Source organism: Bombina bombina, chromosome 1 (assembly GCF_027579735.1).
Source record: "Bombina bombina isolate aBomBom1 chromosome 1, aBomBom1.pri, whole genome shotgun sequence".
NCBI lineage: Eukaryota > Metazoa > Chordata > Amphibia > Anura > Bombinatoridae > Bombina > Bombina bombina.
This window is the reverse complement of record NC_069499.1, coordinates 179,119,041-179,146,085: the sequence shown is the minus strand read 5'-3', so window position 1 is coordinate 179,146,085 and position 27,045 is coordinate 179,119,041. Positions and strand designations below refer to the sequence as shown.

The following is a 27,045-nucleotide window of genomic DNA, read 5'->3' as shown; positions in this document are numbered from 1 at the left end:
GGCCTACAAGACACTCCCCTAGTAGGCTACCAATCAAAGTGAGCCGTGTGCAAAAATTCACAAGCCTGTGTAATTAGTCCTATGGTGATTTTAAAATGTGTAAAACTTGAAAAGCAAACATAATAATGATATATCAGTAAAATTATGCAACATCATACATCATAATGAATATATATAACCCCCTATGTACACAATCTGAGATCACGATCGTTAGAACAATAAAAAAACACGGCAGCATCAATCATCTGGGAAAAAAACAACAAAAGCCCTCATTGGTGCAGATAAATCACACCTCCACTCCGGATTGGCCATATGCAGAATGCATCCACCACAACGCTAACTTGTATGAACATCAACCCGAATATAGCTACTGTGTTACTGGCAACCCCCAAACATAGGAACAGAATAGGGCTCTAGATGTGAGACTAACCTGTCCCAGGATCTTTACTGTGGCAAATACCACGATCGTAAATCACAACAATGCTCACAACCACTAGATGCCCAGATCGCTGAGGGTGGTATCAAGAAACCACAGCTCACATTTATCACCACCTACATTCCAGAACAACATTGCATTACGAAGGCAATTAAAGAGGAATGGAAAATACTTCAAAGTCATCCCACATTGCCTTTTAATGAATGGATGGCACCTCAACTTGCTTATCGCAGGGGAAGGAGTCTGAGAGACATGTTGGTCAAGACAGATATCCCTTTAAAGAGTGACAAACAACCGTGGTTGAAAAAGAAGGTTGGATGCTTTAAGTGCATCAGTTGCGTCACATGCAATAGTATGCATACAGGCACTACATTTCAACATCCGGATTGTAGAAAGAAATATCAGATAAAATTCTTCCTCACATGTACCACCCAGTTCATTGTATATCTTCTAAATTGCCCCTGTGGGAAGTTTTACACAGGAAAGACGACCGATGATGCTAGAATAAGAATGGCGAATCATCGTTCCAACATTAGAACATCTTTGAAGAAAGGCAAGGCTGAACATCCTGTAGCCCGTAATTTTCTAGACGCAGGGCACACAGTGAGTGACTTACGGTTTAGGATCATAGATCATGTGCCTATCCCAAGAAGAGGTGGCAACAGAGCCAAAATACTTTTACAAAAAGAAGCACGATGGATACATGAACTCTGTACCCTGGCCCCAAGAGGTCTTAATGTCCAGACGGGATGGCAGAATTTCCTATGAAGTGAATGTCTACGCATTCTTATTTCTCCAACATTGGTGTGTCCGGTCCACGGCGTCATCCATAACTTGTGGGAATATTCTCTTCCCCAACAGGAAATGGAAAAGAGCACAGCAAAAGCTGTCCATATAGTCCCTCCTAGGCTCCGCCCACCCCAGTCATTCTCTTTGCCGTTGCACAGGCAACATCTCCACGGAGATGGTGAAGAGTATGTGGTGTTTAGTTGTAGTTTTTTATTCTACTATCAAGAGTTTGTTATTTTAAAATAGTGCTGGTATGTACTATTTACTCTGAAACAGAAAAAGATGAAGAGTTCTGTTTGTGAGAGGAATATGATTTTAGCAGCAGTAACTAAAATCGTTTGCTGTTTCCACATAGGACTGTTGAGATGAAATAACTTCAGTTGGGGGAAACAGTTGGCAGACTTTTCTGCTTAAGGTATGACTAGCCATATTTCTAACAAGACTGTGTAATGCTGGAAGGCTGTCATTTCCCCTCATGGGGACCGGTAAGCCATTTTCTTAGTCTCAAACAGAATAAAGGGCTTAATATGGTCTATAAAACTGGTAGACACTTTTATGGGCAAGATCGATTGCTTTATTTGGGCATTTTATACAGCTTGATGTTGAAATTCACACTTATAAACTTTGGGGAACGTTTTTTTTACGTCAGACACTGGTTTAGACACCTTTCCAGTCAGGAAGGGCCTTCCCTGTAGTAGGATGAGCCTCATTTTCGCGCCATTACTGCGCAGTTACTTTTGAGAGCAGGACATGCAGCTGCATGTGTGTGGGTCTGAAAGTAGTTGAAAAGGTTCCTAGAAGGCTTCATTTGGTATCGTATTCCCCCCTGGGTTTGGAGTCTGAATTTAGTTCTTTCAGTTCTTCAAGGGGTTCCGTTTGAACCTCTACATTCCATAGATATCAAGATGTTATCTTGGAAAGTTCTGTTTTTGGTTGCTATTTCTTCTGCTAGAAGAGTTTCTGAGTTATCTGCTTTGCAGTGTAATCCGCCCTATCTGGTGTTCCATTCAGATAAGGTTGTTTTGCGTACTAAACCTGGTTTCCTTCCAAAGGTTGTTTCCAACAAGAATATTAACCAGGAAATAGTTGTACCTTCTTTGTGTCCGAATCCAGTTTCAAAGAAGGAACGTTTGTTACACAATTTAGATGTAGTTCGTGCTTTAAAGTTCTATTTAGAAGCAACAAAGGATTTCAGACAAACGTCTTCTCTGTTTGTCGTTTATTCTGGCAAGAGGAGAGGTCAAAAAGCTACTGCTACCTCTCTTTCCTTTTGGCTGAAAAGCATCATCCGATTGGCTTACGAGACTGCCGGACGGCATCACAGCTCACTCTACTAGGGCTGTGGCTTCCACATGGGCCTTCAAGAACGAGGCTTCTGTTGATCAGATATGTAAGGCAGCGACTTGGTCTTCCCTGCACACTTTTGCCAAATTCTACAAATTTGATACTTTTGCATCTTCGGAGGCTATTTTTGGGAGAAAGGTTTTGCAAGCCGTGGTGCCTTCCGTTTAGGCAACCTGATTGGCTCCCTCCCTTCATCCGTGTCCTAAAGCTTTGGTATTGGTATCAGGTTTGATGAATTTCTTTTTTTACTACAGTCACCACGGCACCCTATAGTTTCTCCTTTTTTTTTCTCCTGTCCGTCGGTCGAATGACTGGGGTGGGCGGAGCCTAGGAGGGACTATATGGACAGCTTTTGCTGTGCTCTTTGCCATTTCCTGTTGGGGAAGAGAATATTCCCACAAGTTATGGATGACGCCGTGGACCGGACACACCGTTGGAGAAAGTAATTTATCAGGTAAGCATAAATTCTGTTTTCTGAGAGTCCGCGGGTCTATTCATGAGAGGGGATTTGTTCCTCTATATGAGAGTCCACTTTATCATTCCAGTTCTTGCTGGTGTGGATATAGATTTATAGGATTTGTTAGATTTATATGCTTTGTTCTGGCTGTTTATTCCGTATAGTGCTCCCTATTTACAGCACTATAGATTACATACAGGTATTCCATGCAGTATTGGAACAAATATGAGGTGTTTTTAATATGTGTTTTTAATGATGTCTTGTATATATGTTTTAAATCATACATACACTTACACTCACACTTGTTTGATTTTTGTGATATATTTCTCCGATTGTGCACGATCTTTGAGTGTTGGTTGGACCCTATGTGTAGATTCTACACATGCTTAGTGGATGTAGTATCACCTGGGGCTTCAGGGCATGTTGGGTCAGCATGTATCTAGGACCATATCATATAGGGGTGGTCCCTTATAAGATTTGGGTCTTACTATGTAGTACATATGTTTTTTTATACCACTAGCATATTTTTTGTCATCATAGGCTGTGAGCTATTAAGTCATGTTGCATGAATTCACATTAATTCTCACACACTTTTGGAGTGCCTACACTTAGGGATGTTAAGGCACCTATACTTTATTTTATACTTATGATATGGTTAGTGATATTTGAATTTAGTATATTGGTTATACAGACGTTTGGATCTCTATATATATTGTTTTCATAGAGGTTATGACACGGATGTGGTATGGTGTGTTCTCCTGATTAGGTGACATAGTATGCTATGATAATTGTAGTAGTTGTAGTGATTTGTAAGCATAACACTATGGTGTAGATGATCTTTGTTTATCAGGCCTGGTGGTGTTGGGGGCGCACGTTGACATAGGGGCTTTTAGTATGACTTAAAACTCTTATACATTTGGGCTCATTATTCATGGTGACTGTCGAATACTGAATAGCGCAAATAACACATGTGGCTGATCCAAACTGAGTGCTGGGATTAGTTTGTTTATATAATAATCTCAATGTTGGTTGACAATGTATACACTTTGCTTTTATATTTGGGGTTAACAGAGGAGTCGTGAGTGTTGCTCTGCGCTAATTTTGCTTTACAGTATTTTGGTTATATTCTTGTGCTGTCAGTCTGCCTCTTTCACTTGATGCAAACTATGGTCCTATTGTGGGGCTCTAAATGTTGCGGTTACACATGGGTCGCCATGGAGGCAGGTATACACTGCATTGTTTTATCTAGCTGTGAGGCGGGATCTATTTATATCAATGAGAGCTCTCGTTATGCTCTAGATGTGATTTGTGTGAGTTGTGACAGGGCTGATTTGTGATAGAGTACTGGCATGATTTCTCTATTTGTTCAGGGGTGATGATGGTGTTGTAGAAGTTAACATGATGGTCTTCCGATATAGATATGATACATGAGAGGTACAAGTTTGTGGCATTGGACAGAAGGACGTGTATACACAGTATACATAAGATCTTGAGGATGTTGCGTTTTTTGCTCTGATATATCTCTGGGCGGCTATCTTGAGCAAGATAACCCTCTGGACTAATCATAAAGATGGGTGTGACAGGCCTGGTCCAATGAGAGCTGCAGCTTCTTTTTCTCTGCATACAGAAGGGGCGTGAGCATTGTTGTGATTTACGATCGTGGTATTTGCCACAGTAAAGATCCTGGGGCAGGTTAGTCTCACATCTAGAGCCCTATTCTGTTCCTATGTTTGGGGGTTGCCAGTAACACAGTAGCTATATTCGGGTTGATGTTCATACGAGAGCGTTGTGGTGGATGCATTCTGCATATGGCCAATCCGGAGTGGAGGTGTGATTTATCTGCACCAATAAGGGCTTTTGTTGTTTTTTTCCCAGATGATTGATGCTGCCGTGTTTTTTTATCGTTCTAACGATCGTGATCTCAGATTGTGTACATGAGGGGTTATATATATTCATTATGATGTATGATGTTGCATAATTTCACTGATATATCATTATTATGTTTGCTTTTCAAGTTTTACACATTTTAAAATCACCATAGGACTAATTACACAGGCTTGTGAATTTTTGCACACGGCTCACTTTGATTGGTAGCCTACTAGAGGAGTGTCTTGTAGGCCTATAAAAGTCTCATTTGTACACTTGATGTTTGTCAGAGGAAGGGACGCTGTTGGTCCCGAAACGTCACACAATAAAGTTTGAATTTGTCACTGATGTCTACAGTCCAGCGAGTGCTTTTTTCTTGGAAATTTTATATATAGGTTTCCAAGGACAATACCTCAAAGGAAAAGACAATTGCGGCAAATAAGTCCTGTTGAAACTTCAAAATGAGACAGAAGGTAAGTAGAATACTCACATATTCTAGAGCTTCACATCAAGCTCTAGATATAAACACACAGAGTGAACTCAGGAACTCAAATTAATACTTCATTAGATTGTAATCATAAAAACAAGTGTGAAAGTACAAGGCATATAAAGAGAACAAAACCACAGCAAAAACCTTCACTAACAGAGGTCTGTTTTGATACAAACTATGTCTACTTTGTTGTGATATTAGGCTCAGAAGGTTGGTCTCCGCCCAGGTAATGATGTCACACGTTGTTATCCGACATACGTTTCACCAGTAGTTTTTGGCTTGAAAAAGTACGTCGGATAACAGCAGCATACGCTGCTTCTTAAATCATCCCCAATGACTGCAAGGTGCCCAGGTCCTATGGCTTCAAAACAAGCCCAAATCATCACCCCTCTACCACTGTGCTTGACTTTTGGTATGAGTTTGTGCTGATATGCTGTGTATGGTTTTCACCAAATGTGGCGCTGTGCATTATGGCCAAACATTTCCACTTTGGTATTTTCTGTCCAAAGGACATTGTTCCCGAAGTCTTGTAGTTGTTCAGATGCAACTTTGCAAATCTAAGCCGTGCTGCCATGATCTTTTTTATAAAAAAGAGGCTTTCTCCTTGCAACCCTTCCATACAAACCATACTTGTTCAGTCTTTTTCTAATTGTACTGTCATGAACTTAATATGCTAACTGAGGCCTGTTGAGTCTGAGATGTAACTCTTGTTTTTTTTGCAATTTCTCTGAGCATTGCACGGTCTGACCTTGGGGAGTATTTGATGGGACGTCCACTCCTGGGAACATTGGCAACTGTCTTGAATGTTTTCCACTTTTGAATAATCTTTCTCAATTAAGAATCGATTGACTGAATTGTTTGGAAATGGCATTATAACCCTTCCCAGATTGATGGGCAGCAACTATTGCTTCTCTAAGATCATTGCTGATATCTTTCCTCCTTGGCATTGTGTTAACACACACTTGAATGCTCCAGACTAGCAAACTGCTAAAACTTCGGCTTTTATAGAGGTGGTCACACTTGCTTATGATCAATTAATCAAGGGCATTTGATTAGCAGCACCTGGCTGCTACTAAGCCTCTTAATTCCTATAGAAGCACTACATTTTTCACACATGGCTTCTCCATTTTGGCTTCATTTTTGTTAAATAAGTCATGACACGGGGTAATGTGTCGTGTGTGTTGTTATTCTAAGGTTGTATTTACCTAATTTTATGATCTGCTAAGGATCAGATGATTGTTATTATCTCCTGATACGTAAAGCTACATGATTGTATGTGTGTGTGTGTGTGTGTGTGTGTGTGTGTGTGTGTGTGTGTGTATATATATATATATATATATATACAGTTGTATGCAAAAGTTTAGGCACCCCTGACAATTTCAATAATTTTCATTTATAAATAATTGAGTGTTTGGATCAGCAATTTCATTTTGATCTATCAAATAACTGAAGGACACAGTAATAGTTCAGTAGTAAAATGAGGTTTATTGGATTAACAGAAAATGTGCAATATGCATCAAAACGAAATTAGACAGGTGCATAAATTTGGGCACCCTTGTCATTTTGTTGATTTGAATACCTGCAACTACCTAGCACTGATTAATTGGAACACACAATTGGTTATGTGATCCCATTAAGGCTTGAACTTCATAGACAGGTACATCCAGTCATGAGAAAATGTATTTGAGGTGGCCAATTGCAAGTTGTTCTCTTTGACTCTCCTCTCAAGAGTGGCAACATGGGGGCCTCAAAACAACTCTCAATTGACCTGAAAAAAAAAGATTGTTCAACATTACGGTTTAGGGGATGGCTACAAAAAGCTATTGCAGAGATTTAAGCTGTCAGTGTCCACTGTGAGGAACATAGTGCGGAAATGGAAGACCACAGGCACAGTTTTTGTTAAGGCCAGAAGTGGCAGGCCAAGTACAATATCGGAGAGGCAAAGGATGGTGAGAATGGTCAAAAACAGCCCACAGACCACCTCCAGAGACCTACAACATCCTCTTGCTGCAGATGGTGTCACTGTGCATCGTTCAACAATTCAGCACACTTTGCACAAGGTGAAGCTGTATGGGAGAGTGATGCGGAAGAAGCCTTTTCTGCACACACGCCACAAACAGAGTCACTTGAGGTATGCAAACGCACATTTGGACAAGCCAGCTTCATTTTGGAAGAAGGTGCTGTGGACTGATGAAACAAATATTGAGTTATTAGGTCATAACAAGGGGCGTTATGCATGGCGGCAAAAGAACACAGCATTCCAAGACAAACACTTGTTAACCACAGTAAAATTTAGTGGATGTTTCATCATGCTTTGTGGCTGTGTGGCCAGTGCCGGTACTGGGAATCTTGTTAAAGTTGAGGGTCGCATGGATTCCACTCAATATCAGCAGATACTTGAGAATAATGTTGAGGAATCGGTCACAAAGTTGAAGTAACGCCGGGGATGGATATTTCAACAAGACAACGACCCAAAACACTGTTCAAAATCTACTCTGGCATTTATGAAGAGAAACAAGTACAGTGTTCTGTATTGGCCATCCCAGTCCACAGACATGAATATCATTGAAAACCTTTACCAACCTGCACAACGGAGTGCCACAAAGTAGATCCTGTACTGATTCTTAGATACTCAAAACGGCACTATTGGAGAGTGGGTGGGTGGGGACCAATCTCTCTTACTGGATCCCGGACTTCGGCAGCTGAATCCTGTGTGTCTGCTCCACACACTAATTAATCCAAGGTATACAAAAATAGATTGGAAGGCTTCCTTTTCCCAACTGCTGTTTTGAGATCTCTCCACAGGTGCTCTATTGGATTGAGATCTGGACTCATTGCTGACCAGTTTAGTACTCTCCAGTGCTTTGTCTTACACCATTTCTGGGTGCTTTTTGATGTGTGCTTTGGGTCATTGTCCTGCTGTAACACCCATAACCTCTGACGGAGACCTAACTTTTTGACACTGGACCCTACAGTTCATAATGCCATGCACACAGTCAAGACATCCAGTGCCTAAGCAGCAAAGAATGATGGGCTTTACCAAAAAGCTGTATTTTTTGTTTAGTCTGTCAACAGCACATTCTCCCAAAAGGTTTTTGGTTTCCTCAGGTAAGTTTTGGCAAACTCTAATCTGGCTTTTTTATGTTTCTTTGTCAGCATTGGTGTTATCCTAGGTCTCCTACCATAGCGTCCCTTTTCATTCAGATGTCGACGTATAGTGCCAGCTTACAGATTTGTACCCTGTGCCTGAAGGTCAGCTTGAATTGTCTGGAAGTTAATTGAAATTCTTTATCCACCATTAGAACAATCCTTCGTTGCAATTTTTCTCTTTCGTCCACGACCAGGGAGATTAGTTACAATGCCATGGGCTGTAAACTTCTTGAAAATGTTGCGCAGAGTGGACACAGGAACACTAAGATCTCTGGAGATGGACTTGTAACCTTGAGATTGTCCATGCTTTTTCATAACGTTTGTTCTCAAATCCTCAAACATGAGACTGCTCTTTCTCTTCTCAATGCTCAGTGTGGTACACAGAGACACGCAACAGAAAGGTTGAGTCAATTTTTCACCATTTTAACTGGTTGACAGTGTGATTTCTATATTGTCAGCATTGGTTAATTGATAGAGGTGAGTTTAATTACAAATTACAGGAGCATCACAATCTTGGAATGCAATTATTTCTTACTATTTTGAGAAGGTGCCAATACTTTTGTCTAGTCCATTTTTTGAGTTTTGCGTGGAATGTTTCAGATTTGACTTTTTTTCTCTCCACTTTTTTGTGTCATACCTATACAAACAAAAGAAATAAACATGATAATGCCTATACATTTGTAATTGCAACAATTATTTGGGCGAAGTGGTGCATTATCTGACAGAAAAGCAGGGGTGCCAATATTTCTCTTGTTAAGTGTATCCAGTCCACGGATCATCCATTACTTATGGAATATATTCTCCTTCCCAACAGGAAGCTGCAAGAGTCCACCCACAGCAAAGCTGCTATATAGCTCCTCCCCTAACTGCCATATTCAGTAATTCTCTTGCAAGCCTCAACATAGATAGGAGGTCGTGAGAGTCTGTGGTGCTTTCTACTTAGTTTATTCTTCAATCAAAAGTTTGTTATTTTTAAATGGCACCGGAGTGTGCTGTTTATCTCAGGCAGTATTTGGAAGAAGAATCTGCCTGCGTTTTTCTATGATCTTAGCAGACGTAACTAAGATCCATTTGCTGTTCTCACACATTCTGAGGAGTGAGGTACTTCAGAGGGGGAATGGCGTGCAGGTTTTCCTGCAGATAAGGTATGTGCAGTAAAATATTTTTCTAGGAATGGAATTGACTAAGAAAATACTGCTGATACCGAAGTAATGTAAGTAAAGCCTTAAATGCAGCGATAGCGACTGGTATCAGGCTTATTAATAGAGATACATACTCTTATAAAAATGTGTTTTAAAACATTTGCTGGCATGTTTAATCGTTTTTTAACATATGTTTGGTGATAAAACTTATTGGAGCCTAAGTTTTTTCCACATGGCTGGCTTAAATTTTGCATAGAAACAGTTAACTGAAGCTTCCCACTGTTGGCTGTGGCAGTTTGTTGTGTCTGTTTTTAAAAAGTCTGTCATTTTTTTTATCTGTTTTTTGCATTAAGGGGTTAATCATCCATTTGCAAGTGGTTGCAATGCTCTGTTACCTTATTACATGTACTGTAAAAATTTCGTTTGTTTTACTGCCTTTTTTTCACTGTTTTTCAAATTTTGACAAAATTTGTTTCTCTTAAAGGCACAGTAACGTTTTATATATTTGCTTGTTAACTTGATTTAAAGTGTTTTCCAAGCTTACTAGTCTCATTATTAGTCTGTTCTAACATGTCTAACATAGAGGAAGCTCTGTGTTCATTATGTTTTAAAGCCATGGTGGAACCCCAACTTAGAATGTGTACCAGATGTACTGATTTCATGTTAAACAATAAAGATCATTTTTTGTCTTTAAAAACATTATCACCAGAGGATTCTGTCGTGGGGGTAGTTATGCCGACTAACTCTCCCCACGTGTCAGACCTTTTGACTCCCGCTTTAGGGACTCACGCTCAAATGGCGCCAAGTACATCAAGGGCACCCATAGCGTTTCTTTTACCAGGGGATTCTGTCGAGGGGAAAGTTATGCCGACTAACTCTCCCCACGTGTCAGACCCTTCGACTCCCGCTTCAGGGACTCACGCTCAAATGGCGCCAAGTACATCAAGGGCGCCCATAGCGTTTATTTTACAAGACATGGCAAAGGTGGTGAATAATATTCTGGCAGCAGTATTAGTCAGACTACCTGAAATTAAAGGAAAGCAGTTAGCTCTGGGGGTAGATACAGAGCATACAGACGCTTTAAGAACCATGTATGATACTACCTCACAATATGCTTAGTCTGTGGGTGATTTTTTTTTTTGACTCAGGGAAGATGATTTAACCTGATTCTGATATTTCTACATTTAAAATTTATGCTTGAGAACCTCCACTTGTTGCTCAGGGAGGCTTTGGCTGCTCTGAATGAATGTGTACAATCGCAGGGCCAGAGAAATTGTGTAGACTGGATAAATAATATGCAGTGCCGGTGTGTACTGATGTTTTTTCCAATACCTAAAGAGGTTTACTAAAAATGTTTTAATAAGGAATGGGATAGACCAGGTGTGCCGTTCTCTTCCCCTCCTATTTTTTAGAAGAATGTTTTCTAATAGTTACCACCACACGGGACTTCTGGCAGACAGTTCCTAAGGTGGAGAGAAGAGTTTCTACTCTAGCTAAGCGTACCACTACCTCTGATGAGGACAGTTGTGCTTTTTAGATCCAATGGATAAAAAATGTTTATTCAACAGGGTTTTATCCTGCAGCCCCTTGCATACATTGCTTCTGTCACTGCTGCTGCGGCGTTCTGGGTTGAGTCTCTTGATGAGGCTTTACAGTTAAGCGACTCCATTGGATGAATATATTTGACAAGCTTATGCTAGCCAATTCCTTTGTTTTCTGATGCCTTGTTCATTTGACTAGACTAACGGCTAAGAATTCTGTTTTTTACTATACTGGCGCGCAGAGCGCTATGGCTTATATCATGGTCAGCTGTCGTGACTTTAATAAATAAGCTACTTAACTTCCCTTCAAGGGGCAGACCCTATTCGGGCCTGGTTTGAAGGAGATTATTGCTTATATCACTGGAGGAAAAGGTCATGCCCTTCCTCAGGATAGGTCCAAATCAAGGGCCAAAAAAAAAAAAAAAAAAAAAAAAAAAAAGTCTAATTTTCGTGCCTTTTAAAAACTTCAGGGCAGGTGTGGCATCCTCTTCCTCTAAGGCAAAACAAGAGGGAATTTTTGCTCAGTCCAAGGCGGTCTGGAGACAATCGGACCTGGAACAAAGATAAGCAGGCCAAGGAGCCTGCTGCTGCCTCTAAGGCAGCATGAAGGAACGGACCCCTATCCGGTAACGGATCCTATAGGGGGCAGACTTTCATTCTTCGCCCAGGCGTGGGCAAGAGATGCCCAGGATCCCTAGGCATTGGAATTTATATCCCAGAGATATCTTCTGGATTTCAAAGATTCCCCCCCAAAAAAAGGGGAGATTTCGCCTTTCACAATTATCTGCAAACCAGATAAAGAAGGAGGCATTCTTACATTGTGTACGAGATCCATCCAGTTCCAAGAGAGGAACAGGGACAGAGTTTTTACTCAAATCTGTTTGTGGTTCCCAAGGAGAGGGAACCTTCAGACCTATTTTGGATCTAAAGATCTTAAACAAATTCCTCAGAATTCCGTCATTTAAGATGGAAACTATTCGTACCATCTTAACTATGATCCAGGAGAGTCAATAGAGGACTACAATGGATTTGAAGGATGCTTATCCTCACATTGTGATGCATAAAGATCACCATCGTTTTTCAGGTTTGCCTTTCTAGACAGGCATTACCAGTTTGTAGCTCTTTCCTTTGGGATATCTACAGCCCCAAGAATCTTTATGGAGGTTCTGGGGTCGCTTTGGCGGTCCTTAGACCGCGGGGCATAGAAGTGGCCCCTTATTTAGACGACATCCTGATACAGGCGTCAAACATCCAAATTGCCCAGTCTCATACGGACGTAGTACTGGCATTTCTGAGATCACATGGGTGGAAAGTGAACAAGGAAAGAGTTCTCTATCCCCAATCTCAAGGGTTTCCCTCCTAGGGACTCTGATAGATTCTGTAGAAATGAAAATTTACCTGACGGAGTCCAGGTTGTCAAAGTTTCTAAATTTCTGCCGTGTTTTTTCATCCCATCCGCGCCCTTCGGTGGCTCAGTACATGAATGAAATCGGCTTAATGGTAGCGGCAAGGGACATAGTACCGTTTGCACGTCTACATTTCAGACCGATGCAACTATGCATGCTCAGTCAGAGAAACGGGGATTACACAGATTTGTCCCCCTGTTAAACCTGGACCAAGAGACCAGAGATTCTCTTCTCTGGTGACTATGTCGGGTCCATCTGTCCAAGGGTATGACCTTCCGCAGGTCAGATGGGACAATTGTTACAATAGATGCCAGCCTTTTAGGTTGGGATGCAGTCTGGAACTCCCTGAAGGCTCAGGGATAGTTGACTTAGGAGGAGACCCTCCTTCTAATAAATATTCTGGAACTGGGAGTGATATTCCATGCTCTTCAGACTTGGCCTCAGTTAGCAACTCTGAGGTACATCATACTCAGTCGGACAATATACACGACTGTGGCTTACATCAGCCATCAAGGGGGAACAGAAGTTCCCTAGCGATGTTAGAAGTCTTACAATAATTCACTGGACAGAGACTCACTCTTGTCTATCAGCTATCCATATCCCAGGTGTTGAGAACTGGGAGGTGGATTTTCTAAGTCGTCAGACTTTTCTTCCGGGGGAGTGGGATTTCCTCCGGAGGTCAAGACCAAGCAGGTGAGGGCTTTGGTGTTTTTGACAGCGCCTGCGTAGCCACGCAGGACCTGGTATGCAGATCTGGTGGACATGTCATCCTTTCCATCACGGTCTCTGCTTCTGAGACAGGTCCCTCTACCTCAGGGACCTTTCAACCATCTAAATAGAATCAATCTGAGATGGACTGCCTGGAGACTGAACGCTTGATGTTATCAAAGCATGGCTTCTCCGAGTCAGTCATTGATACCTTAATACAGACATGAAAGCCTGTCTCTAGGAAAATTGAACATAGATATGGTGTAAATATCTGATTGTTATGAATCCAAGGGTTACTCATGGAGTAAAGTCTGGATTCCCAGGATATTATCTTTTCTCCAAGATGTTTTTGAGAAAAGGGTTGTCAGCTAATTCCTTAAAAGGGGACAGATTTTTACTCTGTCTATTTTTTTGCACAAGCGTCTGGCAGGTATTCTAGACGTTCAGGCATTTGGTCAGGCTTTGGTTAGATCCAAGCCTGTGTTTAAAACTGTTGCTCCGCCATGGAGCTTAAACCTGATTCTTAAGGTTCTTCAAGAAGTTCCGTTTGAACCTTTTTTGTTCCATAGATATCAATCTTTATCTTGGAAAGTTCCTTTTGGGTAGCTAATTCCTCGACTCGTAGAGTCTCCAAGTTATCTGTGTTACAATGTGATTCTCCTTATCTGGTCCTTCGTACGGATAAGGTAGTCCTGCGTACCAACCTGGGTTTTTTCCTAAGGTGGTATCTAACAAGTACATCACTCAAGAGATAGTTGTTCCATGCTTGTATCCTAATCCTTCCTCAAAGAAGGAACGTCTATTACACAATATTGGACGTGGTTTGTGCTTTAAAGTTTTACTTACAAGCTACTACAGTTTTCATCAAACGTTCACCTTGTTTGTTGTCTATTCTGGACAGAGGAGAGGTCAAAAGACTTCAGCAGCCTCTCTGTCTTTTTGGTTAAAAAGCATAATTCATTTAGCTTATGAGACTGCTGGACAGCAGCCTCCTGAAGGGATTACAGCTCATTCTACTAGAGCTGTGGTTTTCACTTGGGCCTTTTTTAAATGTGGCTTCTGTTGAACAGATTTACAAGACGGAGTCTTGGTCTGCGCTTCATACTTTTCAAATTTAACAAATTTGATACCTTGCTTCTTCGGAGGCTATTTTTGGGAGAAAGGGTTTTTTACAGGCAGTGGTAACTTCCGTTTAAGTACCTGCCTTGTCCCTCCCATCATCCGTGTACTTTAGCTTTGGTATTGGTATTCCATAAGTAATGGATGATCCGTGGACTGGATACACTTAACAAGAGAAAACATAATTTATGCTTACCTGATAAATTTATTTCTCTTGTAGTGTATCCAGTCCACGGCCCGCCCTGTCACTTTAAGGCAGGTAATTTTTTCATTTGAACTACAGTCACCACTGCACCCTATGGTTTTTCCTTTCTCTGCATGTTTTCGGTCGAATGACTGAATATGGCAGTTAGGGGAGGAGCTATATAGCAGCTTTGCTGTGGGTGGACTCTTGCAGCTTCCTGTTGGGAAGGAGAATATATTCCATAAGTAATGGATGATCCGTGGACTGGATACACTACAAGAGAAATAAATTTATCAGGTAAGCATAAATTATGTTTTTTGGTTATGACTGTTTGTGTGTGCATGTGTATATACAGTGTGTGTATATATATATATATATATATATATATAAAATATATATTATTTTTTTTACGGTGTGGTTAAAGTGAAGGTTAACTTACCTTCATGCCGATCGAGTATTTTACTTTTTGTACACAATCAATAGGGGTTTAATTCATAATTTTTTATCAATCTTATTATCAAACAAGTTATCGCCACTGTGACGGATACCCCGGCTATCCCGACTGGGTAGCTCTGCCAAAAGGGTCCTGCTTCCTCCCTGCCGACTGCAGCTATGTAGCTGAAAAGTGACCACAGCCTGTAGCCACCCCTGATGCCCGACAGCACCAGTACTCAGAGTCCCACCCTGTGGCGGACTCCGGCTACCCAGACTAGGTAGCTCTGCCAGAGGGTCCTTCCTCTGCCTGGAACAGGCTGCTATGTAGCCCAGGAAAGTGATTTTAGCAGGAGCCCACCCAAATAACTAGACATACTAGCATTCAGGTGAAACAGGAACTGATTTTATTGAAAACACACACTCCCTTTATACACAAAGCTCATCTTGATAAGATACTGGACAATCCCACAATTTTCCCGCCACCCCCCTCCAGACAGACCGGCACCTCCATAGCAGCCACAGAATCCCAGGACACAGGGGTGGCGGTTTCGGGGTGATCCTGGGAGAGCGGCAGGACATTCCAGGGTGTCATCAGCGTGATTTGTCACTGGGGACCGGAGATACAGCCCGTTGAATTTATGGGTGTAGGGGTGTCAAAAATCCCCAGTTCCCAAAGGAGCTCCCCTCCGTTAATTCCCCCACCTCTTGTCCTCCCTAGGGGCTACTAATCCCCAAAAGAGCGGAGCTCTGGGGCACATGGTTGCTGGAGCGACCAGGGGTAAAGTTATAGGGTGTCCTGCTGTTCTGTGGCCGACCGGGAGTTCCAGGAGCCTGGCCAGCCTGAGAGGGGTTCAAGCGGGTATCCCTTGTGAGGCGGCCGACCGGGAGTTCCAGGAGCCCGGCCAGCCTTGGAGGGTTTTCCCGGTCAAACATCAGCTCTTCTCTTAACAAGTATAGAACACAAAACAAGCAAACAAAAGCTTCCAAAGATTGTGGTTGCTCTGAGGAGCCCAAAACCACTGAGAAACAACAGGGGTGAAATTGTAGGGGGGTAGGGGTTTAACCCTTGCAGCCCGGTATCCGTGACAACCTCCCCCTTCCAGTTCGGGAGACCCGGCTAGATCCTTAACGGGTCGGCCTGGGGCTGTCCGACGGTGGTTTCAGTGTCTTTAAGTTCCATGGCCATACTGCCTCCCACTGTGACACTCTGTTGAGTACCGGCTGACCCACCCACAAAGCAAGCCAGTGCCGGTTTCCCAGCTGTATTCCCACCCCAGACTGGAGGGTGAGGTAGCTCCTTGGTGGGGCAGGTAAAGCTCGGATGCCCAAACGTGGCACCAACTGCATAAGCTTTTATCCTCCTTGCCCAATGCAACGCCTGCCCTCGTTGAGAAATCCTCCTGGGCGCAAAAAGGGTAGAGATCATGCCCAGCTACTGGGGAGAGAGACGGGCTATCTCTCCTCCTGGGAAGGGGATCTGCTGCTTGGGGGGGGGGCTGACTACCTCCGCTCCCTGAGAAACTGTGCTGCCGCTGGGGAGGGAGACCGGCTGTCTCTGCTCCCTGTACGGGGTTCTGCTGCTGGGGAGAGAGACCAACTGTCTCCTCTCCCAGAAAGGGATTCTGCCGCTGGGGAGAGATATTGATACCCGTCTCTCCCTGCAAGGGGTTCTTTGTAAGGGGAGGGAGGACAACTACCTCCGCCCCCAGGGGATGGCTCTGCCACTTGGGAGAGAGACCGACTGTCTCCTCTCCTGGGAAGGGGTTCTGTTGCTGGGGAGAGTTATCCACATCCGTCTCTCCCTGCAAGGGGTTCTGCTTACCGGGAGGGAGGACGACTACCTCTGCTCCCAGGGGATGGCTCTGCCGCTGGGGAGAGAGACCGACTGTCTCCTCTCCCGGATCCTGGCTCTGCCGCTGGGGAGAGAGCGACTCCTCTCCCAGGAAGGGGTTCTGCTGCTGGGGAGAGTTATCGACATCAGTCTCTCCCTGCAAGGGGTTCTGTGTAAGGGGAGGGAGGATGACTACCTCCACTCCCAGGGGATGGCTCTGCCTCTGGGGAGAGAGACCGACTGTCTCCTCTCCCAGGAAGGGGTTCTGTGTAAAGGGAGGGAGGACGACTACCTCCTGTCCCTGGGGATGGCTTTGCCGCTGGGGAGAGAGACCGGTTGTCTCCTCTCCTTGTACCTGGCTCTGCCACTGGGGAGAGAGACCGACTGTCTCCACTCCCGGGAAGGGGTTCTGCCGCTGGGGAGAGTTATCGACATCCGTTTCTCCCTGCAAGGGGTTCTGTGTAAGGGGAGGGAGGACGACTACCTCCTCTCCCTGGTTTACCAGAGCTGCTGCAGGGCCTGGGCAGAGGCCGGCGGCTCTCTGCCCTGTTGCCAGCGCTTCTGCTAGGGTGGCCCCCTGGTCCAAGTCCATAAGCTCGGAGCCAGACTGCTGATCGGGATCCAGCAGCCCTGGTTCCCTTTTTATTTGTTGCCACTCCTCCATGGTCGAGCTCCATGAACCCCATAGGGCTGCACCCCAGATCTGTATACCCTTGGCACTCTGCTTAACAAGATCTAGCAGCCTCTTGTATTCCTTGACCAGTGCCTCTTCCTGGTCAATTATAAAATCCAGATCATCTAGTAGCCAGGATTCCTCCAAGAGATCCAGCAGTTCCTCTTGAAGCCCAGAGATATCCTCCAGACCCTGGTCTGTCTCGCTCCCAAACTGTGAGTCCAGGGCCGCCAAAGCCCTCTGTGGGAGAGCCATCCTCCAGCCATGGCTACGCTTGCATAGCGAGCCATCGGAGGGCCGGATAGCTGTCCTCCACCAACATCTCTTGCTGGACCAATCTATGTAGAACAGATAGCCATTCCTTCTTTGGTTGTTTTCCCAGGAAAGGCACTCTCACGGTCCGCCGAACCCGGATCCTCGTGTCATTCGTGGGGAGGACCTTTCCATTGTCCCGCTCCTGTTGAAGAGCCTCCCACCAGAGGTCCCGGCAGATCAGGTCCCTCTGTTCCAGCACGTCCTGTTGGTAAAATAGGACCGTCCAGCTGGGCCAGCGCCTCCTGTACTCTCCTTAGAAATTTGACTTCCATAGTTACCGGCTACTGTGGCCTTTCTCATCTGTCAGCAGGAATCATGTGGAAGCAGATCCCACCGCTGCCAGCCAATGTGAAAGATACCCTGGCTACCCCGACTGGGTAGCTCCGCCAAAAGGGTCCTGCTTCCTCCCTGCCGACTGCAACTATGTAGCTGTCAAGTGACCACAGCCTGTAGCCACCCCAGGCTACCCAGACTAGGTAGCTCTGCCAGAGGGTCCTTCCTCTGCCTGGAACAGGCTGCTATGTAGCCCAGGAAAGTGATTTTAGCAGGAGCCCACCCAACTAACTAGACATACTAGCATTCAGGTGAAACAGGAACTGATTTTATTGATAACACACACTCCTTTTATACACAAAGCTCATCTTGATAAGATACTGGACAATCCCACAATTTTCATGCCATTCCCGACCCTCCAGACAGACTGGCACCTCCATAGCAGCCACAGAATCCCAGGACACAGGGGTGGCAGTTTCAGGGTGATTCCGGGGGAGCGGCGGCACTTCCAGGGTGTCATTTTAAAGCATGATTTGTCACTGGGGACCGGAGATACAGCCTGTTGAAGTTATGGGGGTGCCAAAATCTCCCGGTTCCCAAAGGAGCTCCCATCCGGTAATTCCCCCACCTCTTGTCCTCCCTAGGGGATACTAATCCCCAAAAGAGCGCAGCTCTGGGCTGGGGCACATGGTTGCTGGAGTGACCAGGGATAAATTTATCGGGTGTCCTGTTGTTCTGTGGCTGACCGGGAGTTCCAGGAGCCTGGCCAGCCTGAGAGGGGTTAGGTGGGTGTGCGTTGTGAGGCGGTCGACCGGGAGTTCCAGGAGCCCGGCCAGCCTTGGAGGGTTTTCCCGGTCATACATCAGCTTTTCTCTTAACAAGTTTAGAACACAAAACAAGCAAACAAAAGCTTCCAAAGATTGTGGTTGCTCTGAGGAGCCCAAAACCACTGAGAAACAACAGGGGTGAGGTTGTAGGGGGGTAGGGGTTTAACTCTTGCAGTCCGGTATCCGTGACAGGCGCTCTAAATAGATTCCTGGCGCTTTACAAAGTCAACACTTTTTTTGTTATTTTTTATTCTTGATCACGTTTTTAGTTTGTCCAACTGAAACCCTGGCCGTTAGGTGGCCGTCACCCCACGTCATTCGCCTCCTTGGACGGCCCGATTTTCAATTGGACAAGCTAAAAACGTCATTGAAAGTAAAAAAAAAAAAAGTCTAATTTGTAAAGAGCAGAGAACTTGGTTGAAAATATAGTTTATAAAAAATGATGAATTAAACGCCTATTGATGGACAAAAAGTAAAATACTCGATCGGCATCAAGGCAAGTTAACCTTTACTTTAAGTTGTGCCCAAAGTAGTAATAACATCCATTGAAAACACTTCACTCTTACGTGACTTTGCCAAGAAAACCCTAGATGTGCAAGTCTTGGTGCTCAAGCTAACACTTTTATAATGAATTACTGCTCTCTCTCTCAAGATCTTATGATCTTACGAGTCACAAAAATAGTGAGAGGTCAGTGCTTAAATACATTTTGTGAATGAAAATACTGTTAAATGTGTATAACCTCTTTTCTTCAATACTATTAATTAAATCTTTGTACACATCTGTTTGTAAAATTGAACACTGGAGTATTTAAAATAAGGGATCTACACTGAATTGAAGTTTTTTTTTGCAAACATTAATTTCTTTCCTAAGATATGGCGAGTCCAAGGAATTATCAATTACTAGTGGGAATTTCTCCAACATTGGTGTGTCCGGTCCACGGCGTCATCCTTACTTGTGGGATATCTCTTCCCCAACAGGAAATGGCAAAGAGTCCCAGCAAAGCTGGCCATATAGTCCCTCCTAGGCTCCACCCACCCCAGTCATTCTCTTTGCCGTTGCACAGGCAACATCTCCACGGAGATGGTTAAGAGTTTTTTGGTGTTTAAATGTAGTTTTTATTCTTCAATCAAGTGTTTGTTATTTTAAAATAGTGCTGGTATGTACTATTTACTCTGAAACAGAAAAGGATGAAGATTTCTGTTTGTGAGAGGAAGATGATTTTAGCAGACAGTAACTAAAATCGATTGCTGTTTCCACATAGGACTGTTGAGATGAAGTAACTTCAGTTGGGGGAAGCAGTTAGCAGACTTTTCTGCTTAAGGTATGACTAGCCATATTTCTAACAAGACGATGTAATGCTGGAAGGCTGTCATTTCCCCTCATGGGGACCGGTAAGCCATTTTCTTAGTCAAACAAACAGAATAAAGGGCTTATTATGGGCTAAAAATCTGGTAGACATTTTTATGGGCTAAATCGATTGCTTTATTTGGGCATTTTATTCATATTTATGCTGGCAATTTGCATTTATAAACTTGGGGAACGTTTATTAAACGGCAGGCACTGTGTTAGTCACCTTTTCCAGTCAGGGGGCCTTCCTAGTTGTAGACTGAGCCTCATTTTCGCGCCATTACTGCGCAGTTGTTTTTTGAGAGCAGGGCATGCAGATGCATGTGTGAGGATCTAAAAATTGCTGGAAAAGCTTCTAGAAGGCGTCAATTGGTATCGTATTCCCCTCTGGGCTTGGTTGGGTCTCAGCAAAGACTATAGCTGGGACTCTATAGGGGTTAAATTTATAAACGGCTCCGGTTCCGTTATTTTAAGGGTTAAAGCTCTGAAATTTGGTGTGCAATACCATTAATGCTTTAAGACACTGTGGTGAAATTTTGGTAATTTGAACAATTCCTTCATACTTTTTCACATATTCAGTAATAAAGTGTTTTCTGTTTAAAATTTAAAGAGACAGTAACGGTTTTGTTTTAAAACGTTTTTTGTGCTTTGTTGACAAGTTTAAGCCTGTTTAACATGTCTGTACCTTCATATAAGCTATGTTCTATATGCATGAAAGCCAATGTGTCTCCCCATTTAAATTTATGTGATAATTGTGCCATAGCGTCCAAACAAAGTAAGGACAGTACTGCCACAGATAATGAAATTGCCCAAGATGATTCCTCAGATGAGGGGAGTAAACATGATACTACATCATCTCCTACTGTGTCTACACCAGTTTTGCCCACGCAGGAGGCCCCTAGTACATCTAGTGCGCCAATGCTTATTACCATGCAACAATTAACGGCTGTAATGGATAACTCCATAGCAAATCTTTTATCCAAAATGCCTACTTATCAGAGAAAGCGCGATTGCTCTGTTTTAAACACTGAAGAGCAGGAGGGCGCTGATGATAATTGTTCTGTCATACCCTCACACCAATCTGAAGGGGCCATGAGGGAGGTTTTGTCAGATGGAGAAATTTCAGATTCAGGAAAAATTTCTCAACAAGCTGAACCTGATGTTGTGACATTTAAATTAGAACATCTCCGCGCACTGCTTAAGGAGGTGTTATCTACTCTGGATGATTGTGACAACTTGGTCATTCCAGAGAAATTATGCAAGATGGACAAGTTCCTAGAGGTTCCGGTGCACCCCGACGCTTTTCCTATACCCAAGCGGGTGGCGGACATAGTAAATAAGGAGTGGGAAAAGCCCGGCATACCTTTTGTTCCCCCCCCTATATTTAAGAAATTATTTCCTATGGTCGACCCCAGAAAGGACTTATGGCAGACAGTCCCTAAGGTCGAGGGGGCAGTTTCTACTCTAAACAAACGCACTACTATTCCTATCGAAGATAGTTGTGCTTTCAAAGATCCTATGGATAAAAAATTGGAAGGTTTGTTTAAAAAGATTTTTGTACAGCAAGGTTACCTTCTACAACCAATTTCGTGCATTGTTCCTGTCACTACAGCAGCGTGGTTCTGGTTCGAGGAACTAGAGAAGTCGCTCAGTAGAGAGACTCCATATGAGGAGGTTTTGGACAGAGTTCACGCACTTAAATTGGCTAACTCTTTTATTTTAGATGCCGCTTTGCAATTAGCTAGATTAGCGGCGAAAAATTCAGGGTTTGCTATCGTGGCGCGCAGAGCGCTTTGGCTAAAGTCTTGGTCAGCGGATGTGTCATCCAAGACAAAATTGCTTAACATCCCTTTCAAAGGTAAAACTCTATTTGGACCAGAATTGAAAGAGATTATTTCAGACATCACTGGGGGAAAGGGCCACGCCCTTCCACAAGATAGGTCTTTCAAGGCTAAAAATAAGTCTAATTTTCGTTCCTTTCGCAATTTCAGGAACGGACCGGCCTCTAATTCTGCATCCTCTAAGCAAGAGGGTAATGCCTCACAACCCAAACCAGCCTGGAAACCGATGCAAGGCTGGAACAAGGGTAAGCAGGCCAAGAAGCCTGCAGCTGCTAACAAAACAGCATGAAGGAGTAGCCCCCGATCCGGGACCGGATCTAGTGGGGGGCAGACTCTCTCTCTTTGCTCAGGCTTGGGCAAGAGATGTTCAGGATCCCTGGGCACTAGAAATAGTTTCTCAAGGTTATCTCCTGGAATTCAAGGAACTACCCCCAAGGGGAAGGTTCCACATGTCTCACTTATCCTCAAACCAAATAAAGAGACAGGCATTCTTACATTGTGTAGAAGACCTGTTAAAGATGGGAGTGATACACCCAGTTCCAATAAAGGAACAAGGAATGGGATTTTATTCCAATCTGTTCGTAGTTCCCAAAAAAGAGGGAACTTTCAGACCAATTTTGGATTTGAAAATCCTAAACAAATTTCTCAGGGTACCATCGTTCAAGATGGAAACCATTTGAACGATTCTACCCACTATCCAGGAAAGTCAATTTATGACTACCGTGGATCTAAAGGATGCGTACCTACATATTCCTATCCACAAAGAACATCATCAGTTCCTAAGGTTCGCTTTTCTGGACAAGCATTACCAGTTTGTGGCCCTCCCATTCGGGTTAGCCACTGCTCCAAGGATTTTCACAAAGGTGCTAGGGTCCCTTCTAGCGGTTCTAAGACCAAGGGGCATTGCAGTGGTACCTTACTTGGACGACATTCTAATTCAAGCGTCGTCCCTGTCAAAAGCAAAGGCTCATACAGACATCGTTCTGGCCTTTCTCAGATCACACGGATGGAAGGTGAACATAGAAAAGAGTTCTCTGTCTCCGTCGACAAGAGTTCCCTTCTTGGGAACAATAATAGATTCCTTAGAAATGAGGATTTTTCTGACAGAGGTCAGAAAATCAAAACTTCTAAGCTCTTGTCAAGCTCTTCTTTCTGTTCCTCGCCCTTCCATAGCGCAGTGCATGGAAGTAGTAGGGTTGATGGTTGCAGCAATGGACATAGTTCCTTTTGCACGAATTCATCTAAGACCATTACAACTGTGCATGCTCAAACAGTGGAATGGGGATTATACAGACTTGTCTCCAATGAGTCAAGTAGATCAGAAGACCAGAGATTCACTCCGTTGGTGGCTGACCCTGGACCATCTGTCCCAGGGAATGAGCTTCCGCAGACCAGAGTGGGTCATTGTCACGACCGACGCCAGTCTAGTGGGCTGGGGCGCGGTCTGGGAATCCCTGAAAGCTCAGGGTCTATGGTCTCGGGAAGAGTCTCTTCTCCCGATAAACATTCTGGAACTGAGAGCGATATTCAATGCTCTCAGGGCTTGGCCTCAACTAGCAAAGGCCAGATTCATAAGGTTCCAATCAGACAACATGACGACCGTTGCGTATATCAATCATCAGGGGGGAACAAGGAGTTCCTTAGCGATGAAAGAAGTGACCAAGATAATTCAATGGGCGGAGGATCACTCCTGCCACCTGTCTGCGATCCACATCCCAGGTGTCGTCAGACATTCCATCCGGGGGAGTGGGAACTCCACCCGGAGATCTTTGCCCAAATAACCCAATTATGGGGCATTCCAGACATGGATCTGATGGCGTCTCGTCAGAACTTCAAGGTTCCTTGCTACGGGTCCAGATCCAGGGATCCCAAGGCGACTCTAGTAGATGCACTAGTAGCACCTTGGACCTTCAACCTAGCTTATGTATTTCCACTGTTTCCTCTCATTCCCAGGCTGGTAGCCAGGATCAATCAGGAGAGGGCCTTGGTGATCTTGATAGCTCCTGCGTGGCCACGCAGGACTTGGTATGCAGACCTGGTGAATATGTCATCGGTTCCACCGTGGAAGCTACCTTTGAGACAGGACCTTCTTGTTCAGGGTCCATTCGAACATCCAAATCTGGTCTCCCTCCAGCTGACGGCTTGGAGATTGAACGCTTGATTCTATCGAAGCGTGGGTTTTCAGATTCTGTGATAGATACTCTGGTTCAGGCCAGAAAACCGGTAACTAGAAAGATTTACCATAAAATATGGAAAAGATATATCTGTTGGTGTGAATCCAAAAGATTTCCATGGAATAAGATAAAAATTCCTAAGATTCTCTCCTTTCTACAAGAAGATCTGGAGAAAGGATTATCTGCAAGTTCTCTAAAGGGACAGATCTCTGCTTTATCTGTCTTACTACACAAAAGACTGGCAGCTGTGCCAGATGTTCAAGCATTTGTTCAGGCTCTGGTTAGGATCAAGCCTGTTTACAGACCTTTGACTCCTCCCTGGAGTCTAAATCTAGTTCTTTCAGTTCTTCAAGGGGTTCCGTTTGAACCTTTATATTCCATAGATATTAAGTTACTATCTTGGAAAGTTTTGTTTTTGGTTGCAATTTCTTCTGCTAGAAGAGTTTCAGAGTTATCTGCTCTGCAGTGTTCTCCGCCCTATCTGGTGTTCCATGCAGATAAGGTGGTTTTGCGTACTAAGCCTGGTTTTCTTCCTAAGGTTGTTTCTAACAAAAATATTAACCAGGAGATAGTTGTACCTTCTTTATGTCCGAATCCAGTTTCAAAGAAGGAACGTTTGTTACACAACTTGGACGTAGTCCGTGCTCTAAAATTCTATTTAGAGGCTACAAAGGATTTCAGACAAACATCTTCCTTGTTTGTTGTTTACTCTGGTAAAAGGAGAGGTCAAAAAGCGACTTCTACCTCTCTTTCCTTTTGGCTTAAAAGCATCATCCGATTGGCTTATGAGACTGCCGGACGGCAGCCTCCTGAAAGAATCACAGCTCACTCCACTAGGGCTGTGGCTTCCACATGGGCCTTCAAGAACGAGGCTTCTGTTGACCAGATATGTAAGGCAGCGACTTGGTCTTCTCTGCACACTTTTGCCAAATTTTACAAATTTGATACTTTTGCTTCTTCGTAGGCTATTTTTGGGAGAAAGGTTTTGCAAGCTGTGGTGCCTTCCGTTTAGGTAACCTGATTTGCTCCCTCCCTTCATCCGTGTCCTAAACCTTTGGTATTGGTTCCCACAAGTAAGGATGACGCCGTGGACCGGACACACCAATGTTGGAGAAAACAGAATTTATGCTTACCTGATAAATTACTTTCTCCAACGGTGTGTCCGGTCCACGGCCGCCCTGGTTTTTTAATCAGGTCTGATGAATTATTTTCTCTAACTACAGTCACCACGGTACCATATGGTTTCTCCTATATATATTTCCTCCTGTCCGTCGGTCGAATGACTGGGGTGGGCGGAGCCTAGGAGGGACTATATGGCCAGCTTTGCTGGGACTCTTTGCCATTTCCTGTTGGGGAAGAGATATCCCACAAGTAAGGATGACGCCGTGGACCGGACACACCGTTGGAGAAAGTAATTTATCAGGTAAGCATAAATTCTGTTATCACTCCTGGCCAGCAGGACTACAGCACTACGGCAAATCTGCTACATATGTCACTTCCGTTACCCATAATCCCCAGTCATTCTCTTTGCCTGCGGTGCAGGTGAAGTTTTGGTGTCTATTCTACAATCACATTTTTTTTATTTTAAAAGCAAAGTAGGTTTGCTCTGATCTTTCTAAAGGGTCTAGCCTTAGCCCATGTCAGTCTCTTCAGTAGGGCAGTGGTGGTTTTTGAGCAATTGTGAACTTGTGGGGTACAATCCTCACTACGTTTTCCCAAAACATTTTGCTGCCCTATTTAGTTAGCCTGAGTAGGTTTACTCAGTCTTTCTGTATTTCCACAGGTCCATTTAAGGGATGGCATCCTCTCAAACCAGGTGAGCTGTCCTACTGCCGGACAGATAAATGGAGGGAAATATTTGGCACTTATTCAGCTGAAACTCTGCAGGGGGATGTTTTTTATTATTCCTGTCAGGGTACAGGTTTTTATGGCAGTTTTTGCAGGCACTGTTAGTATGAGGAGTTATTTATTTTATTGGTGGCTCAGTAAGGATCCGTTTTTAGTAACAGATTATGTACTTTTATTGGGGGTTTTATTGTTTGTTTGTAAGCCTGTTTTCAAGAAAGTTGTTTAAAAATAAATGTATTTTTTTGTCATTTGTAGGACCACCCCTTTTTAGGGAGGTTCTGATTCTTTGATGTCAGAGCTTTTTTTGGCGCTTTTCTTCACTTCCTGTAGAGTGAGGTGCGCATATTTCAGATGGCTCTGCTGTTTAGAAGGCTTCTTGCTGTTTTTGATTCTCTAGAAACCGGATTGTAAACGGTAAAGTTTTTTCCTCAGTTTGCTGCGGGTTGCAGGACAGGTAGGGCAGCTCAGTAATTATGCAGAGGTGTAGTGTTGCCGTTTTTTGTTTTTTTTCGATTTGGTAAATTTAAAAGGAACATTTATTTATGAACGTTTTTTTTGTTCTGTGTTATATCCTTTGTTTAAAGATAAAAAAAAAAGACTTTTTATTTGCTTCCTTTTTTTTGTATTATGGATCAAGAGGCTGTGCAGGATGTTACCTGTAGCTTATGTTTTGATGCCCAGTTGGAACCCCCAGTACCTTTTTTGTTATTTATGTATTGAAAGAACTTTAGCTTATAGAAATAGACTTTTTGACCCTGAGCCATCATTAGCTAAGGCGGATGCTGTTCAGGAGCCTCCTGTTTCAGATGTGCCGCAGCTGTCTCCTCAAGCATCCCAATCCTATTCAT

General features: G+C 43.7%; 1 protein-coding gene across 1 annotated transcript in view; it reads left to right on the top strand.

The window, feature by feature from the left end:
• BRMS1L (BRMS1 like transcriptional repressor) overlaps window positions 1-27,045 on the top strand; it is a 171,373-nt gene that overhangs the window by 119,507 nt on the left and 24,821 nt on the right. The window lies entirely within an intron of this gene.